Source organism: Canis aureus, chromosome 15 (assembly GCF_053574225.1).
Source record: "Canis aureus isolate CA01 chromosome 15, VMU_Caureus_v.1.0, whole genome shotgun sequence".
Classification (NCBI taxonomy): domain Eukaryota; kingdom Metazoa; phylum Chordata; class Mammalia; order Carnivora; family Canidae; genus Canis; species Canis aureus.
Genome location: NC_135625.1, coordinates 36458504 through 36479330, shown reverse-complemented (window position 1 = coordinate 36479330; position 20827 = coordinate 36458504). Strand labels below are relative to the sequence as shown.

The following is a 20827-nucleotide window of genomic DNA, read 5'->3' as shown; positions in this document are numbered from 1 at the left end:
ATACCCATAAGACATTTGCTCTTATACTATTTCCAATTCCTAACAAGATCTTATCTCTTTATTCAGCTCAATGATGTAATCATCATCACCATCATCATTGTCTACGTCATCATCATTCAACAGTTTTTGAGTGCTTGAACCCTGCATGGCATTCTGTTATTCACAGAAACAACCACTTAGAGTCATCATTTTACTAATCCACTTTATAGTTTCTAAAGATAAGGCCTACAAATATGAATTTATGTGTATTGTAACAATACAGTTTGGCTGGTTTGCTTGAGGTAAGGTAATACCTCCCTCCCATAAATAAATGTTTAAATATCTATTTTACTATTTATTTATAGTTATTATTATGCATTAAGATTGGGAGCAGGGATTCCATTTCTGAAACTATAAGGAACTAAAGGTTTGCTTCATAGGAGTAAACATATAAAAGCCTTAATAAATATAGACTGCATATTTCACACTATGTGAATAGTATGGTTGATAGGTAAAAGGAGAACATCCAAGGACAGAAATTTTGAAAAAGTAAAAATGCAGATCGGTGAATATATTATGAAGCCAATGTTCACCCTGGGATATTTGCTGATCATGGAGGCTAGAGCTTAATCTTAATTTTAATGGGCTGCAGGAAGAAAAAGCAAGACACAGAACTAGGTCATGAGCAAGAAGGGGAGTTAGATTTGAAACATCTACTTATAGGTAAAATCCTCACCCCTTACATCCCACCTAGAAAAATAAGAGACTTTTTAATACTATGATAAGTAATAACAACAACCCTTCCTGCAGAAAAAGACAAAAAAAGAGAACTGGCTGCCAGTATTATTTTAAGGGGGAAAGAGGTGATGGACAGGGAGAGAAAAGGTATGTCTTATAAGAATTTCTAAACTTGCCCCAAAAACTTGGGGCACTTGGGTGGCACAGTCAGTTAAGCTTCTGACTCTTGGTTTCCACTTAGGTCATGACCTCAAGGTCATGACAGTGAGCCCCAATTTGGGCTCCACTCTCCACACTGAGGGCAGAGTCTGCTTGAGTTTCTCCCTGCTGCCCCTTCCCTTGTTCTCTCTCTCTCAAAAATAAATAAATAAATCTTTTTTTTAATAAATAAATCTTTAAAAAAATAAATTCCTACCAAAAATTCAACTATATTTATTTTTAGTAAAAACATCATACTATCCATTAGCTCTCAGCAACACCACAATAAAATAATTTTAAATTGAGTGCTGTCCAAAATCATCTAGGTTTACTGGTCCTTCAGACACCAGACAGAAGTAAATTCAAATCATCTTTCAAGGAACACACTTTAGATATGGAAACTCAGGCAACGGGGGAAATAAGCTCATAAAATACTAATAATTATAATATACATTAGTAAACAAGCTATTGAGAAGTGAGAGTAGAAAAAAGATTGCAGCATCGAACCCTCAAAAAGGTTTCAGAATTTGACTGAAGGCCTGATATATTTAAGGAAAAATTTTAAAGATATAAGAAAATATAGGAAGGAAATAAAAAGTGACCAAAAATTAAATGTAATAAAGGAATTACAAATAATTTAAATTAGTATATATATATATATATATATATATATATATATATATACACTACTGGTATATATATATATACATATATATATATGTATATATATATATAGTGACATGAGAGAGAGATGGGAAGAAATTATCTAGGATTCAGTATAGAAAAACAGAAGGTATACATGAAAAAAAATTAAGAGAAATATAAGTTAAAGATCGAAAATCTAGCTTGTCCCCTGGACTTCTAAAGTTGCAAAAGTAGAGAAAAAAGAAATTGGAATGTGTAAGTTAAAGTTACCCTAGTGTTCCTGCAGGTATACCACATTCTCTATGGATGAGTAGGAAGCAAGTTTATTTCTCTATCATTTGATGTGCTAAGCAAGGATTCCTTTTTTTTTTTAAATTATTATATAGCATTTTATTTTTTAAAAAATTTATTTTCATAGGATACATTTTCACATTAAAGATTCCTACAGTGGGAAAACAAATAATAATTACAGTTTTTCATATTCGTAGACAGATTATTTTAGGGCAAGTAAAATAAACACATTTGAGGATTAAGTCTCAGTTTATTTATTTATTTATTTTTTAAGTCTCAGTTTAGAATCTATAATACTTTCATACATCTATGAGGGGACCTCTTCCCAATATGGAACTTCTCCATACTCAGAAGCTCTCCAGGCTCTTCTTCCCAGAATTTAGAAATGAATAATGTCAAAGAGCAGTATTTCCTAATCTTAAACTTTCCCTGGGACATGTAACCATCAGTAACCAGTAAAATTAAACAGTAATTTTAAGTCTTTACTTACAAATTAACAGGTTTTCCCTTTCTCCATCATTCCCAGGACAAATACAAAAATTTGATCATCTACTGATAGTAATAAAGCTGAATCCCCTTTAAGAATTTGATACACTAACAGACAAAGGCTCATACATAATGGTTAGTTGTGCTATGAATCTTGTGAGAAGCTAGGAGACAATCCCATAACTCACCAGAACAAGGAACCCAGTCTCCAAATTTCTTGGATATAATTCATCTCAAACCTTTTCCTCAAAGACTAAATTCTAAAAATAATCAGGTGATTAGAAGAGGTTTGTCTCACCATTGGACTTATCTGTTATTTTCTCCTTACTGTGAGCTGAAGGGCATGATAGAGCAGAGGCAAAGAGGTGTACAATCAATTCTGAAGGTATTAAGTCAAAAAGGTCAGAGTTTTCACAGCATGGCAACAACTTTGCAGATGCCCACATCATGGTAGTTGAAATAACAAAGCCCAGTAAAGGTTAAAGCCAGGAGTGCCAAAATGCCTGCCTTGACAGCTTTCTGCAAACCATCCCCTCAAACATAGTCAGTAACCATTTGTCCAAGGCCCAGTAGTGGTTGGGTGACAGGTGAATGTGCTGGGTTCTACACCATCCTGGGCAAGGCTGGTCCTGGACAAATGCTGAAACATGAGCAGGTCTGACCACTGGGATTCAGAGAAACAGAGCTCAGCCTCCTTGAACACCGCACAGGACACAGCCTCCAGGGACTTGCCATCTCTCTCCTGAAGGCTCAAGGTCACCCACAACCCAGAAGCAGTCCTAAGCAAGGATTCCTATCTGTATATCACCTACTTTATGACTGGAGACGGCAGCACCTTCTATCATCTTGTGACTATGATTGTAAATGTGGTTGTGTTTGTTGGCATTGAGTCAAAGGGAAAAGAGCATGAAGGATCACTTAAGGAAGGAATTTTTGGTACAGGTCTGAAAATGATGTTCATCGTCTTTCATTCAAATCCATTGCTAGAACTCCCTTATATGGTCATACCTAATTGCTAGAGAAGTCAAAAAATACAGCCCCGCTAAGTACCAGGGAGAATGGGAAATAGATTTGACAGTCACAACTTTTGTCACAGCCAACACTTCTGGTCATTAGATGTGCATTTCACCCTCTCCACACATAATATGCACACTCATGCCCTCCCCAAGAGAGACAATCCAAAGTGCTAACCATTTATTGCTTAGACTTGGAAAACCAGGATTCCTTTTTGTTTAGTTTAGTTTTTGTTTTTTTTTAAGGATTTTATTTATTTATTTGAAAGAGAGCAGAGTGAGAGCATAAGTGGTGGGGAGGGATAGAGGGAGAGGGAGAAGCAGACGCCTCGCTGAGCAGAAAGCCTGACTCAGGGCTTGATCCCAAGACCCCAAGGTCATGACCTGAGCCAAAGGCAGATGCTTAACGGACTGAGCTATCCAGGTGCCCCAGGATTCTGTTAATATCCATTACTTTCCCTTGGGAAAGTATATGGATCGTCATATCTTCCAAACTATTATCTGAAAGAGACAAGTTATGCTTATCTTTCATCACCCCTAAAATACAATAATGAAAAAGGATCAGAGATATCACAAAAAAATGTTCTCACTCAAAGTAGGAGAGAAAAGGAGTCATATGACCATTAGTGATTCTAAAACAAGATAAAGACAGTACAATATATGAAAACTGGAGGCCAAACTCACTCATGAATATAGATAAATACATCTTAAACAAAATGTTGACAAATCAAGTTTAGCAAAATGTAAAAAGGGTGGCACATAGTGACTGAATTGGTTTTCCAGTTATGGAAGGTTGATTTGCCATATGATAGCCAATTAATAAAATTTAACACATCAAGATTGAATGATGGATTTTAAAAAAAGGCAAGTAAAATAAGGTAGTCCCAGGAGAGAACTTATGTGATTCATTGATAAATGGTTGGAAACAATCAAAAGCAAAATGGATACCTTTTGGGAGGTACATAAATATTTATTAAAACTATTAAGATAAAAGCAAGGCATTGATAAAAAACAAAATGCAGAGAAATGACATTCTCTGAAATAAGGGACTTCAGCATTACTGATGATATTCTCCTAGACTAGGTAATAGTATTCCTTACATTTAAAAAAAAGATTTTATTTATTTATCTGAGAGAGAGAGGGAGAGAAAGAGAACATGAGCAGGGGAGGGGCAGAAGAAGAGGAAGCAAACTCACCACTGAGCAGGGAGTCCAACACAGGGCTTGATTCCAGGATCCCAAGATCAAGACCTGAGCTGAAGACAGACACTTCACCAACTCAACCACCTAGGTGCCCCTATTCCCCACATTTTTAAAATTACAGTTGTATTTTGAAATTTATATATCAGCATACAACACCTTATGTATGTAATATTTCATTTTTAAGAATTAAAATCCAAGTGCCTAAGAGTAGAAGGAGTTTAATTGGAGGACGTTTAGTCAGGGCAAGGAACAGCATGAGAGGGGAGAGAAGGCGTGTGGCAGTGAGGGGTATACAGCAGAATATTCTCCCACATTGTAACCACCTGATTTTAGCTGCTGGGATCAGAGGCTGAGGAATAAAGCTCTTTCATAAAGATTTTGGGAGACTCTGGACATAAGTAAAACTGGTAGAGGGCCTAGGTGACAAAGTATGTCACTGAAATGAAGAAATAACATTCTCCCAGACTTTGTTTTGGGCCGGGAATTCCTAGACACCCTGAAAACGGGCAGCTGAGACCAGGGTGAGCACTGGCCCAACAGTGGCCTTTCCTGATGGACACTGGCAGCAGGACTAGCATGGGCCTCCCGCCAGAACATCTGCAGCAGCAGATAAAACCAGTGCATTTAAAGCGTGAGAAGCAGAACGTGTCAGGTGCCACAGAACCCCAGGGACTTGTGTCACCGTGTGAGGAATTGATTTGGAAAATGCTAAAAATCATATAAAGAGGCACTTAGAGGAAGGTAAGAACCTGCCCTGAAACATCATAATGAGTCTATTTTTATCCACAACCATTTAAACCTGCTGACATTTGACACATATAGATGTATGCTTCATGCACATAAACAGACAAAATCATTTAAAAATTGTGTGGGCGTATAATATGTTTTGGGACTTTTTTAATTTAGGGAGAATCAATTATATTCAGTTCTCTAAAAAATATGTATATTTTAATTTAAAAGCAATTAAAATAGGACATCAAGTTTTCTTATATGTTATTCAAGACTTTTGATGAGGGCTCAGTGTATATTTTCTTTCATGGTCATGCTTCTATGGGTTCTATTCTTGAATTAAAATAGTGCAGTGCTCAAAAGCCCATGCCCTATAGGACATGCCTATCATGCTCTTAGCTTGTATCCTTCTGATCTGGTGTCTTAGGATGAGTGAAGAAACTTGTCCAGAAGCCACTTGACTTTTTCAGATTTCAATACATTTGGTTGTTTATTAGTTGACACAGCACTCAATAGCTTTGCCAAGTCCTCAGAGCTCCTGTGGCTGAGACATAACAGTTGAGTTTAATTGCACAAAGCAGCTATGACTAGAAATGTACTTACTGAGCATTCAAAAACACAAAGACTAATGGTGGGAAAATGTTTCTGCAAAGATGATCTCAACAAAATGACTGACATTTGTTCATATCCTTTCTGTTCATTCATTCTAAGTTGGTTCCCTTATTTTAGCTTTCCTAAATATGAAGCATTTCTGCTAAACCTGCTTACCAGGTACATTCCACAGATTTATTATTACATTTTAAAATTAGCTTCTCCTCTTTCACTTTCAAATGGATAGAAAGGCAAAAAAGCAACATCCATCAGATGAGGTCATCTCAGCAAGAAGCCCAATTAACTCAAAATAAAGTCCCAAATGGTAGATGAACCAGAACTCATAATAAGCCTCCCCCAGTGTACCATGGCCAATTTGTGCATTAAAATGCTTTGATGTGATCTTTTTTCCAGTCCTGTCACCTCTTTTACCAATGTATTATAGTCTTTAATGTACAAACTAATAAACTATTAGGTAAATGCATTAGTAAATGCACAGGCCTTTTTTTTTTTTTTAATTCTTTATGATTGGTTTATTTACAGTTACCTAGACAGGCACATCTGCTTTTGTCCCTTTGCAAAGAGTAAAGATTTGGGGGCTTTTAAAAAATTTGTCATTTCACAGTTATTTACTGTGGTGTCGGCAAAGTGGGTGGAAGAAGGAGAGGGAGAGAGACAGAAAAAGAGAGAGGGAGAGAGGAGTCTAATTATGAAGCAGATGTTGGGAGTGGTATTTATTCACCAAAACCACACGGGTCATTCATTAAAATCTCAGTTTTAATTAGCAAACACCTGTTTTCTGTTTGATTTTACATTGATATCTACTGTCTGCAATTTGCTTTCTTTAGTACAGGCAATTAGATAGCCTTGACAGTAACAGTTAATCTAATTAGTCCAGAGGTGCCCTGGGAGGTGACTATCGACTTGAAGAAATTACAGATACAAGCAATCACGGCTTCATTCACCTGATTGGATAAGATTTGTGCACAATTGCTATTGGGTGTCACCTTTTCCCTTGACCCTTCTTTTTAAATTTAAATTTAAGAGGAGTGAACTAATGAAAATTGTTGAGTGTTTGCTGTGTACCAATGACCATGCTTGGTTCAGAAAGTAGAAAGATAAAACCCTTTCAGCTCCTAGTCTAGAAGAGGTTAAAATCTGAAGTAAAGGACTGATATGTACACAGATTATTATATCCTGGAGGGTCTGGGAGGCCCAGAGAAGCAGGGATGAATCTAAGAATTTGTAAGCAAGAATTAGGATACTTTCGAAGTAAACTCTGGTTGCTGCTGAAAGAGCAGGAGAACAACACCGGCTTTTTCCAAACTGAGAAAGTGGTGCTTGTTTTCAATTGGTAGAAATTCATTTATAATCATGTGATCTGAGTGATTCTATCAATATTTATCATGAAAGGTAGTGATGTTGGGACACCTGGGTGGCTCAGCAGTTAAGCGTCTGCCTGCCTTGGGCCCAGGGCATGATCCTGGAGTCCCCGGATCGAGTCCCACATCGGGCTCCCTGCATGGAGCCTGCTTCTCCCCCTGCCTGTGTCTCTGCCCCTCTCTCTCTCTCTCTCTCTCTCTTTCTCTCTCGTGTGTGTGTCTCTCATGAATAAATAAATAAAATCTTAAAAAATAAAGAAACTTAGTGAGTGATGTCACCTGTTGTCTCTCTTTATCTAGATTATGGCATGTAACATGTTCTCTTTCCTACTTCTGAGGTTTAAAGCAAGTTGTCACTGAGATCTAGGAAGTACACATCAAAGAGATATCAGTCATCAGTCCTAATTCCATATGCATATTTTGAAATGGTGTAGTTAGATGATTTGGGGTGGATATGTCCATAAGTAAAGCAAAGACCAGAACATGGTTGCTAATAGAGATGTCTGCCAAAGCTGCTCTTCCTCTGCTCCAGTCTTATCTAATATACTTGTTTTGAAAAGATGAGAGCCCTGGGCTTCACTTGACTCAATTCACAAATTGGGCCCATAAGGAGAAAACCAATCCATCACTCAAGTGCACACAGGTTGCTGTCCCAGCTGTTTTAAGAAGGCATCCTCTATGCATGCACAAACTTACTTAATGGAAACAGCCTCTGACTACGAGCATCACATTATGCTAAATGTTGACAAAGAGGGAATGGCACGGGGACTTTGAACAGGCCTATAACAATTAAGTTATGCTCTACCTAAAACTTCCCAAAGGCTTTCTCTGAAAAACATTCATCTACTGGTATGTTGATAGTGGTAATTAATTAACTAGAATTTTGTTTCTTCTTTATAGAATATATATACTCCTAAAGTGGGTTGGATTTGGAGGTTTGCTGAGGGATTAGTTATTGATATATGGAAAGGCCATCACTTTGCAAAGCTTCTTTCTTGTCCAGTGAAATTGCAATTGTGATGACAAGGATGATCGTTATGATTGAGGTGACCAAGATTCAGAGCATTAGGCAGTTTATCTATACAATGCTTCTATCACATAGGAGATCAGGGAAGGGGGTTAGTATTTGTCAGACATCTACTACATGCCAGCAATGGTTTTGGTTAGAAGCTTCCTGTATGGTATCTCATTGTAATTCTCATGTTGACCCTGTAAGCTAGGTTTTTAGATATTTATAACAATGTAGAAACAGGCTCAAAATGGTTATATGAATTTCTTAAAGGTTATATTGTTAAGCAGTGGCAAATTATTTTGAAGAAGATCCCTCTAATTTATTACACTGTCTCCAAATTGCATCTAATAAATACAAATATGCATATCATGCTAAATATTTGCTGCACAGTTTTAAAAATTATAGGTGAGTCCTCTATCTAGGAGAGTGGCTGACACTGACATTCTATCATTTGATTCTCAGAATAATCTCAAGACATTGTTGGAACACATGATATTTCCACTCTGTTAGAGGTGAAGCAATCCAGAAAGTAGCAAGCCTAGAAACCATCAGGACTCTGTCAGACACAACTAAACACTAAATAAATGAAGAGAAACCACATATCATTCTAACTCTAAGGAACTCACTATGTCATGGACAAGATAAGTATAAGTAATAGATTATGTTCACATAAGACAGTTAATAGAGGAAAATAGGGCTTGGGGGGGAATATAAAATGGCAATCTGCCCTTCAAAGCAATAGTACATACTGTCATTTCTAAACAACCTGTGACCCACACACTATTTACCCTCCCTGTATTACATTCCTTCAGAATAAACTAACCCAGGTTACAGTGCTCATATCAGTTTATAGACATGTTACTTATGACCAGTCATAGTCAGTGAATGATGGTAAATTTTGAACAGCTGGCATTTGTGGCAAAAGAAAAAAAAAAAAGACCTGATTAGTTGCATATGCCAGTTTCCATGGTGTAAATACCCTCACAATTTCAAAGCACCACCATGATATTGCTAGGATGCATGTTGAACTGGGAAGAGATGTTCATAATCAACTTGCGAGAGCTACAAGGCACTGGCCTCATCACACCACTGGTATAGTTAATATGAAAGACTGGAATGTGTTTCCCCAGAAGCCCAAGACCTTTGCAGTACTCACTCCTCCCTCCATGGCACCTAATCCTCACCTACGTATATACATTCATGCCCTCTCATACTCTCTTCTCAGAGACAACACTTCCATCAGGAAAAAAATTAAATCACTTAGTCATCTCAGTTAAAAACTTACATGCTTTACTAATTAGAGGAAATAATGGCAAAAATAAACGGGTAGGAAATGAATTTTTAGAGTCCCATCTTAGGGTTCATGTAATCACAAAAAGTTAAGTGGTTGCCAGCATTAGCTGGACTTAAAGAGAAAGCCAGCAGTCCTCGCTCTTGTCTGTTAGAGGGAAGACATGTTTTTGCAGCAATAGTTCAGCACAATCAATACTCTAACATAAAAGAGCAACCATAATGTAGAAAAATATGCAAAACAGATAAGATAGAAAATCCTCGTGTTATTAGTCTCATCAAAGGCTTCTGATTCTGCCAAGACACTGGAAGAGTCTTGAAAGAAATAAATCACTTTCTTTAAATTGCTTTTCTTTTTTTATTTCTTTATTTATTGTTGAGTAGACTTCATACTCAGCGTGGAGCCCAACACAAAGCTTGAATTCAAGACTGAGATCAAGACCTGAGCTAAAATCAAGAGTCAGACACTTACTCGACTGAGCTACCCAGGTGCCCCTCCCTTGTTTTTTTTTTTTTTTTTTTTATTTATGATAATCACACACACAGAGAGAGAGAGAGAGAGGCAGAGACATAGGCAGAGGGAGAAGCAGGCTCCACGCACCGGGAGCCCGATGTGGGATTCGATCCCGGGTCTCCAGGATCGCGCCCTGGGCCAAAGGCAGGCGCTAAACCACTGCACCACCCAGGGATCCCCCCCCCTTGTTTTTGATTGTGTTCCCTTTGATATTTTATTGTTAAAACTTTACCTTGGTAAAGCTGCCATTTCTGTCTTTCCTTTCAGCCTAGACCACTTTGCTTATTTCTAGATATTGCTAGGATGCAGAATTGAAATCATCAGAGTGCCCCTATTCTGCTGGGGGATATCAGGCAGGGCATGTAATGGATTCTAAGCTACTTCTCAGTATGTAGAGCTGTGATAAGTTATTCTATCTTTTTTTTTTTCCCTTCTAGTCTTGTTTATCAGGCAGAAAAACAATCCCGGCTACTTTCTCATTCATATTCAATGACTTGATTTGAGTATTGTTTTAATCCTTCATCAGAAAAATTATCATTCTCTTTTTCCTTTACACATGTAATTTCAAAAGCTTTGCTGAATTTTAAAATGTCTTTTTGTCATATCTCCAAGCTTATATTTTTTTCATGAAAAAACGGACCTCCAATTTGATAATAGTGGTCACTGAGGGATTTCTTTGGAAATGTACTCTTCAGCATACTCTTTAATAATAATAACAGTAAACACATATAGCGCTTCCTTTGTGAGTCATTGTGCAAAACATTTTACATATGGAAACTCACTCATTCCTCATAACTACCTATTGGGAGGTATGACTATTTCCCCTGTTTTATAAACGAGAAAATTGAGAGTCATACAAGTAGCAAATGGTGGAACCGATATTTGAGCTGCTCATTGTCCAGGCATATCGCAAAAGTAATAGCACCTCAAAAAACTAGACTCATAATTAGTGTTTCATAGATGTTTGTTGAGTGAGTGAAATGAACATAAGTAGAAGAGGTTGCTGCTGTTTATGGAAGTTTGCTATCCTATAGTTGGAACCAGAAAGTGGTTTCTCTGATTTGCAGAATATGGGATCACTGATTAAAAGATAAAATTCTTTAGGAGTATTAGTGCATTATAATGCTTTAGCAGGCTTTAGTATGAATACATATGCCTGCAGCAGTACCTACCATATGTACATATGATATATACAAGCATAAGGTGGTCTCTTCTAGAGTGAATTTGTTCTTAGCGAAAATATGCAGCCAAGTGATGAGGTTGGGACTGTGGCTGGGATGGAAATCAAAAATACACTCTATAGAAATCAATTCTGAGAAGGAAATAAGTGGATGGTGGGATAAAGGAGAGTACTACATAAGCTTAGGTTTGAAAAAAATGAATGAAATTAATTTATAAGATAAGTATAAGAGAGAAACAGATGTTATCCAGAAAACTGCTTGATTCCAGAGAGTAAGTCTAAAAAAATAGGCAATTAAGAATTAAACCCATGAGTTAGAGTTGAAAGTTGAGGATAAACAAAGATGGTGTGGAAGAAAGGGCAAGTTCCCAAAATGGAAACTTTATGAGGAGGTGCAGGGAGCTGGTAATGTTGGAGAAAGACTGCAGGGTGAGGGGGTATGATGTCTCTCCACAGCCCAGCCAGACTTCTATCTGACAAACAGCTAAGGGGTTCAGCTGTCAATTTGTCTACCTCATTTTTAAAGAGACCAAATATTTGTTTAAATACTTAAGTGACTCTGTGGATAAAGATGAACACCACATTTTAGAAGTGCATCTGATTCACTGAAAATATAATTCACTGAATGTTAACCTACTTCCAAAAAGGCTTGGTGAAAATGAAATGCCCAGTAAATTATTCGAAGGTGTAGCAACTCTTTAAGTCAACAACATAACAGTAGTAAGAGGATAGTATTGAGAGTTATTATAAAGATGTGTGTGTGTGTGTGTGTGTGTGTGTGTCAGAGAGAGAGAGAGAGAGAGAGAGAGAGTGTGGTTTAGTAAATGTGTACGTTGTAGAGAAGAAATGTTCCAGTGGCTGTAAAATTATACATGCTATATTAAAAATATTTAGGACCCTCCATAATCTCCAGGGAGTTTTTAGAAAAATCATGAAGTGCATTTGATATCAAAGCTCATGCTCTTAATCATTCAATGGGCATGTAATTGGCATAAGCTTTTGTTGAAGAGCTTGCTCTGGCCAGCCAGTTTTATTTTCTCTTTTTCTCCTACTACTAAATGGTGACTCTTGAGCAGAAGCCTTGTTTTCCTGCATTTGGAGCATGCCATAGGACTCACAAATTTAAAGATCCAAGGTGAAGCATGAATGAGACTTTAGGTTTATCCCAAATTAAATGTTAAATCAGTGAAGCCTTTGGTTTAACAACTTACAGAGGAAGGTCTTGTCAGAGTTATTGTTTCTGATACTCCCGTTTTGTTGCTTTTTCTAGGATATGTTCTCTGTGATTTTGCTCTTTTAGATTATGGACTGATTCTTCAATGCAAAACTTTAAACTTTAGGCTCTTATAATCCTGGCTATATGCTGTTTCAATGTATTAACAACTAAATCCTTGTTAAAATAGTACAAACGATGATAGACAGTTGTTATATCTTCTTGTTGGATTGTCACCCTCATGATTATATAATGCTCTTCTTTGTCTCTGGTTACAGTCTTTGTTTTAAATCCAGTTTGTCCCATATAAGTATTGCTACTCTGGCTTTCTTTCGACATCCATTTATCTGATAAATGTATCTCCATCCTCACTTCTAATATGCAGATACCTTAAGGTCTAAAATGAGTCTTGATCACTTCTCGGCCTTTTGGCTAAGATCAAGTGTAAAATGAATCTCTTGTAGGCAGCATATAGACAGGTCTCATTTATTTCTATCCACTATGACACTCTATGTCTTTTAATTGGAGTGTTTAGTCCATTTACATTCAAAGTAATTATTGATAGATATGTATTTATTGCCACTTTACTTCTTGTTTCATCATTGTTCCTAGTTTCTCTGATCCTTTCTTGTCTTTGCCACTTTTGGTCTCTCCTTTCCACTCAGAGTTCCCTTTAATATTTCTTGCAGGGCTGGTTTAGTGGTCATGAGCTCCTTTAGTTTTGGTTTGTCTAGGAAATTCCTCATCTCTTCCTCTATTCTGAATGCCTTGTCAGTTAGAGTACTCTACACTGCAGATTATTCTGTTCAGCACTTTGAATATATCTTGCTACTTTCTTCTGACTTGTCAAGTTTCTGTTGGGATCCAACTAGCCTTTTGGGTTTTCCCTGATAAGATTTGGTCTTCTTTTGCTGCTTTTAAGATTTTTCTTTATCACTATATTTTGCAAACTTAATTATGATATATCTTTATGTTGGCTGGCTTTTGTTGATCTGGATGGAAGTTCTCTGTGTCTTCCGGATCTGGAGGTTTGTTTCTTTCCCCAGATTAGGGAAGTTTTCAGCATTTATTTCTTGAAATAAATTTTCTGTCCTCATTTTCTCTCTTCTTCTGGGACTCCTAAAATACAAATGTTATTATGTTTGATGGAGTCACTGAGTTCTCTAAGTCTATTCTTGTGTTGCATAATTCTTCCTTGTCTCTTTTGTCCAACTTCATTATTTTCCATTATTTTGTCTTTTAGGTCACTAATTTATTCCTCTCCTTTTTCCAGTCTGCTGCTCATTGCATTAAGCCTGTTTCCAGTCTCCCCCCACCCTTTTTTTTTTTTTTTTTTTCATCTCTGATTCTTTTTTAACTCTTTTGGCTCTCTGGTAAAGGTCTCACTGATGTCTTCTCTTCTCGAGGCCAGTGAGCATCCTTATGATTATTGCTCTAAATTCTCCATCAGGCATGCTATTTATATCTGTTTCATTTAGATCTATGGCCATGGCATAATCTTCTTCTTTCACTGGGGTAAATCCACCCATCTTGGCATTCTGTTTAAGTCTCTGCCTCTTCCTCTGTGTTAGAAAAGCTATTTATGTCTCCTGCTCCTAAAAGTAATGGCTTTATGAAGAAGAGGTCCTGTAGTGCCCAGGGCCTGGTGCTTCAGGGAATGCCTCCAGTGTGTACTGTGTATGCTCTTCTGTTATGTTTTAGCTGTTCTATCCTTCAGACCAATCATCTGCAGAGGCTCTCCTTCCCTGCTACAAACAGTGTTTGGTCTCTGGCAAGTTTTAATTAGGTGTGCTCTGGTCTGCTCATGAAATGAGACCTGACATCACTTACATCAAAATTGAGGCCCTGAAGAAGTCTCTGGTCAGGAGATATGTTATGGACAGGGTTTTGTGCTGGTCTTCTGGGTAAGTGGTCTACTGCACTGGGACTGAGGCAAATTTGACGGAGAAGGGCAGTCTCACCAGAACATAGGGATGTGGGGCATGGCGTAAGGAAGTTAGACAGCCAGTGTCCATGCTGGGCTGCTTTCCTCAGGTGGCACTGTGTTTATGCTGAAGTGGGGAGGGAAATGGTGCCAGCCAGCTCCTTGGTTCCCAGAGAGAAGTTTCCATGAACACTGCCTCTTAAGGAAGCACTCCAACAATAGTGTATAATTTCCTCCCTATGTACCCCAGGCACCTTTCAGGTAGCTGTTTCTACTTTCTGTCCCCACCCAGGTTTTTTGGCTGCCTTCACTCTAGGAGCAGTGTGGTGACCTCTGGGCTTTATCCAAGCCAAGCCTGCTGACCTTTAAAACTCCAGGCTTTTGAGATGTGGTGCAGGCAAGGGTTTGTGCTGGTCTTCTGGGGAAGGGAGAGGGCCCACTGCACTAGGTCTAGGGCAAGCTTGACTGAGAAGGACAGTCCTAAGAGAGCACAGGGGGTTGGGGCTTGGCGTCTGTAAGTTGGTTATCCAGAATCAACCCAGTGTTGCTTCCAGGAGGTGGCTCTGTGTTCAAGCTGAGGTGTATGGGAAGGATATGGCTTGAGGCCAGCTCCTTTGTTCCCCTAGAGGCATCTCTGTGAACACTGCCTCTCAAAGAGACCTGCTCTGAGAAGAGCCAATAATCTCCCCACATTGTGCCTGAGGTGTTTTATAGATCACTGTTTCCATGCTGTCCTACCCCTGGTTTGAATCCAACAATACATTTAAAAAAAATAATAATTCACAATGATCAAGTGGGATTTATTCTTGGGTTATTTTTAGGTTGCAAGGGGTGGTTTAATATTTTCAAGTCAATCAATGTGATACACTATATTATAAAAGAAAGGATATAAAACATATGATATTTCAATAGATGCAGAAAAAGCATTTGACAAAGTACTATATCCATTCATGAGAAAAATCCTCAACAAAGTAGATTAGATAGAACATATCTCAACATAGTAAAGGTCATACATGAAAAATTCACAACCTATACCATACTCAATGAGGAAAAACTAAGAGCTTTTCCTCTATGGCAAACAAGGAACAAGACAGGGATGTCCACTCTCACCACTGTCATTGAACACAGTACTAAAAGTCCTGGCTTCAGTAACAAGACAACAAAAAGAAATAAAAGGCATCCAATTTGGCAAGGAAGAAGTAAAACTTTCATTTTTTGCAGACTGTATAAACCCAAAGACTCTACAAAAAAGTCTGCTTGAATTGATAAATGAATTCAGTAAAGTTCTGAGATTAAAAAGTCAACATACAGATCTGTTGCACTTCTATATACCAAAAATGAAGCAGCAGAAAGAGAAATTAAGGAATCAATACCATTTACAACTGCACCAAAATCAAGAAACCTAACCAAAGAGGTGAAAGCCTGTGCTCTGATAAGTATAAAATACTGATGAAAGAAATAGAGGAGGACACAAAAAAATGAAAAGACACTCCATATTCATGGATTGGAAGAACAAACATTGTTAAAATGTCTATACTCTCCAAAGCAATCTACATATTTAATGCAATCCCTATCAAAATACCAATAGCATTTTTCACAGAGGTAGAACAAACAATCCTAAAATTTGTATGGAACCACAAAAGATCCAGAATCACCAAAGCAAACTTAAAAAGCAAAGCCAAGCCAGAGTCACAATCCCAGACTTCAAATATATTACAAACCTGTAGTGATGAAAACAGTATGGTACTGGCACAAAAACAGACATAGTCCAATAAGAATAGAAAACCCAGAAATGAATCCACAATTATTTGTTCAATTAATTTTCAACGAAACAGGAAACAATATGCAATGAGAAAAGGTGTCTTCAACAAATAGATTTGGGAAAACTGGAGAGCAGCATGCAAAAGAATGATGTTAGACCACTTTCTTATACCAAACACAAAAATAAATTCAGAATGGGTTGAAGACCTAAATGTGGGACCTGAAACTATAAAAATCCTAGCAAATACAGACAGTAACCTCTCTGATACCAGCAACTTCTTATAGAAATGTCTCCTGAGGCAAGGGAAACAAAAGCAAAAATAAACTATTGGGACTTAATCAAAATAAAAAGCTTCTGTACAGGAAAAGAAACGATCAACAAAACTATAAAGCAACCTACAGAGTGGGAGAAGATAGTTGCAAATAATATATCTAATGAAGGATTAGTATCCAAAATATAGAAAGAGCTAAGAACCAAAAGAGGAATAATCCAATTAAAAATGGGCAGAAAATATGAATAGACATTTCTCTAAAGAAGACATTCAGATGGCCAACAGATACATGAAAAGATGTTCACCATCATTGATGATCATGGAAATACAAATCAAAACTATAAATATATATCATCTCACACCTGTTAGAATGGCCAAAATCAACAACACAACAAACAACAGGTATTGGCAAGGATGTGGAGAAAGGAGAACCCTCTGCACTGTTGGTAGAAATGCAAACTGGTGCAGCCACTGTGGAAAACTGTATGGAGATTCTTCAAAAAGTTAAAAATAGAATTACTAGCAATTTAACTTCTAGGTATTTACTAAAGAATACAAAAATATGAGGGGGGAGGGGCAAGATGGCGGAAGAGTAGGGTCCCCAAATCACCTGTCCCCACCAAATTACCTAGAAAACCTTCAAATTGTCCTGAAAATCTAAGAATTCGGCCTGAGATTTAAAGAGAGAACACCTGGAATGCTACTGTGAGAAGAGTTCGCGCTTCTATCAAGGTAGGAAGACGGGGTGGGGGAAAGAAATAAAGGAACAAAGGCCTCCAAGGGGGAGGGGCCCCGCGAGGAGCCGGGCTGAGGCCGGGGCGAGTGTCCCCAGGTCAGGAGAGCCCCGTCCCGGAGACGCAGGAGCTGCACCGACCTTCCCGGGGGAAAGGGGCTCGTGGGGAGGTGGAGCAGGACCCAGGAGGGCGGGGATGCCCTCGGGCTCCCGGGGACACTAACAGAGCAACTGCGCCCCGGGAGAGTGCGCCGAGCTCCCTAAGGGCTGCAGCGCGGCGGGACCCGGAGCAGCTCGGAGGGGCTCGGGGGCGGCTCCGCGGAGGGGGCTGCGGGGCGGGAGCAGCTCGGAGGGGCTCGTGCGGAGGAAGAGGCTCTGCGGTGGGGGCTGCGCGGCTCCGGGAGCGCGAATCCACCAGCACAGGCTCCGGAGCACAGGGCGCCGGGACACAGCCCAGGATCCGGCCTCCCCCGGGACAGGTAGAGGCCGGGAGGGCCCAGGACAGCAAGGACGCTCCTGCCCTGAGCTGAGCAGATCAGCGGCCCTGCCCCGGAGCCTCCAGGCCCTGCAGACAGAATAGTTCTTGCAGGAGCTGAATCCAGGGCTCCAGAGCTGCCGCAGCCACTGGAGTTGTTCCTCCAGGGGCCTCACGGGGTAAACAACCCCCACTGAGCCCTGCACCAGGCAGGGGGCAGAGCAGCTCCCCCAAGTGCTAACACCTGAAAATCAGCACAACAGGCCCCTCCCCCAGAAGACCAGCTAGAAGGACAACTTCCAGGGGAAGTCAAGGGACTTAAAGTACACAGAATCAGAAGATACTCCCCGTGGTTTTTGTTGTTGTTGTTGTTGTTTTGTTTTGTTTTGTTCCGTTTTTATTTGCTTTTTGATTTGTCTCCTTCCCCCAACCTTTTTATCGTTTCTTTCTTTTTCTTTCTCTTTTTCTTTTTTTTTCTTTCTTCCTTTTTTCTTTCTTCTCTTTCTCTTTTCTTTCCTTATTTCTCTCCTCTCTTTTGCTCCTTTTCCAAATACAACTCGCTTTTGGCCACTCTGCACTGAGCAAAATGACTAGAAGGAAAACCTCACCTCAAAAGAAAGAATCAGAAACAGTCCTCTCCCACAGAGTTACAAAATCTGGATTACAATTCAATGTCAGAAAGCCAATTCAGAAGCACTATTATACAGCTACTGGTGGCTCTAGAAAAAAGCATAAAGGACTCAAGAGACTTCATGACTGCAGAATTTAGAGCTAATCAGGCAGAAATTAAAAATCAATTGAATGAGATGCAATCCAAACTAGAAGTCTTCATGACAAGGGTTAACGAGGTGGAAGAACGAGTGAGTGACACAGAAGACAAGTTGATGGCAAAGAGGGAAACTGAGGAAAAAAGAGACAAACAATTAAAAGACCATGAAGATAGATTAAGGGAAATAAGCGACAGCCTGAGGAAGAAAAACCTATGTTTAATTGGTGTTCCCGAGGGCGCCGAAAGGGCCAGAGGGCCAGAATATGGATTTGAACAAATTCTAGCTGAAAACTTTCCTAATCTGGGAAGGGAAACAGGCATTCAGATCCAGGAAATAGAGAGACCCCCCCCAAAATCAATAAAAACCGTTCAACCCCTGGACATTTAATAGTGAAGCTTGCAAATTCCAAAGATAAAGAGAAGATCCTTAAAGCAGCAAGAGACAAGAAATCCCTGACTTTTATGGGGAGGAGTATTAGGGTAACAGCAGACCTCTCCACAGAGACCTGGCAGGCCAGAAAGGGCTGGCAGGATATATTCAGGGTCCTAAATGAGAAGAACATGCAACCAAGAACACTTTATCCAGCAAGGCTCTCATTCAAAATGGAAGGAGAGATAAAGAGCTTCCAAGACAGGCAGGAACCGAAAGAATATGTGACCACCAAACCAGCTCTGCAAGAAATTTTAAGGGGGACTCTTAAAATTCCCCTTTAAGAAGAAGGTCAGTGGAACAATCCACAAAAACAAGGACTGAATAGATATCATGGTGACACTAAACTCATATCTCTCAATAGTAACTCTGAACGTGAACGGGCTTAATGACCCCATCAAAAGGCGCAGGGTTTCAGACTGGATAAAAAAGCAGGACCCATCTATTTGCTGTCTACAAGAGACTCATTGTAGACAGAAGGACACCTACAGCCTGAAAATAAAAGGTTGGAGAACCATATACCATTCAAATGGTCCTCAAAAGAAAGCAGGGGTAGCCATCCTTATAAACTAAAATTTACCCCGAAGACTGTAGTGAGAGATGAAGAGGGACACTATATCATACTTAAGGATCTGTCCAACAAGAGGACTTAACAATCCTCAATATATATGCCCCGAATGTGGGAGCTGCCAAATATATCAATCAATTAATAACCAAAGTGAAGAAATACTTAGATAATAATACACTTATACTTGGTGACTTCAATCTAGCTCTTTCTACACTCAATAGGTCTTCTAAGCACAACATCTCCAAAGAAACGAGAGCTTTAAATGATACACTGGACCAGATGGATTTCACAGATATCTACAGAACTTTACATCCAAATGCAACTGAATACACATTCTTCTCAAGTGCACATGGAACTTTCTCCAGAATAGACCACATACTGGGTCACAAATCGGGTCTGAACCGATACCAAAAGACTGGGATCATCCCCTGCATATTCTCAGACAATAATGCCTTGAAATTAGAACTAAATCACAACAAGAAGTTTGGAAGGACCTCAAACACGTGGAGGTTAAGGACCATCCAGCTAAAAGATGAAAGGGTCAACCAGGAAATTAAGGAAGAATTAAAAAGATTCATGGAAACTAATGAGAATGAAGATACAACCGTTCAAAATCTTTGGGATGCAGCAAAAGCAGTCCTAAGGGGGAAATACATCGCAATACAAGCATCTATTCAAAAACTGGAAAGAACTCAAATACGAAAGCTAACCTTACACATAAAGGAGCTAGAGAAAAAACAGCAGATGGACCCTACGCCCAGCATAAGAAGAGAGTTAATTAAAATTCGAGCTGAACTCAACGAAATCGAGACCAGAAGAACTGTGGAACAGATCAACAGAACCAGGATTTGGTTCTTTGAAAGAATTAATAAGATAGATAAACCATTAGCCAGCCTTATTAAAAAGAAGAGAGAGAAGACTCAAATTAATAAAATCATGAATGAGAAAGGAGAGATCACTACCAACACCAAGGAAATACAAACATTTTTAAAAACATATTATGAACAGCTATACGCCAATAAATTAGGCAATCTAGAAGAAATGGAGGTATTCCTGGAAAGCCACAAACTACCAAAACTGAAACAGGAAGAAATAGAAAACCTGAACAGGCCAATAACCAGGGAGGAAATTGAAGCAGTCATCAAAAACCTCCCAAGACACAAGAGTCCAGGGCCAGATGGCTTCCCAGGGGAATTCTATCAAACATTTAAAGAAGAAACCATACCTATTCTCCTAAAGCTGTTTGGAAAGATAGAAAGAGATGGAGTACTTCCAAATTCGTTCTATGAGGCCAGCATCACCTTAATTCCAAAACCAGACAAAGACCCCACCAAAAAGGAGAATTACAGACCAATATCCCTGATGAACATGGATGCAAAAATTCTCAACAAATACTGGCCAATAGGATCCAACAGCACATTAAGAAAATTAT

General features: G+C 38.9%; 1 pseudogene; it reads right to left on the bottom strand.

The window, feature by feature from the left end:
* Window positions 1-2739: 2739 nt before the first annotated feature.
* Window positions 2740-13992, bottom strand: LOC144284157 (succinate dehydrogenase [ubiquinone] cytochrome b small subunit, mitochondrial pseudogene; annotated as a pseudogene).
* Window positions 13993-20827: the final 6835 nt, after the last annotated feature.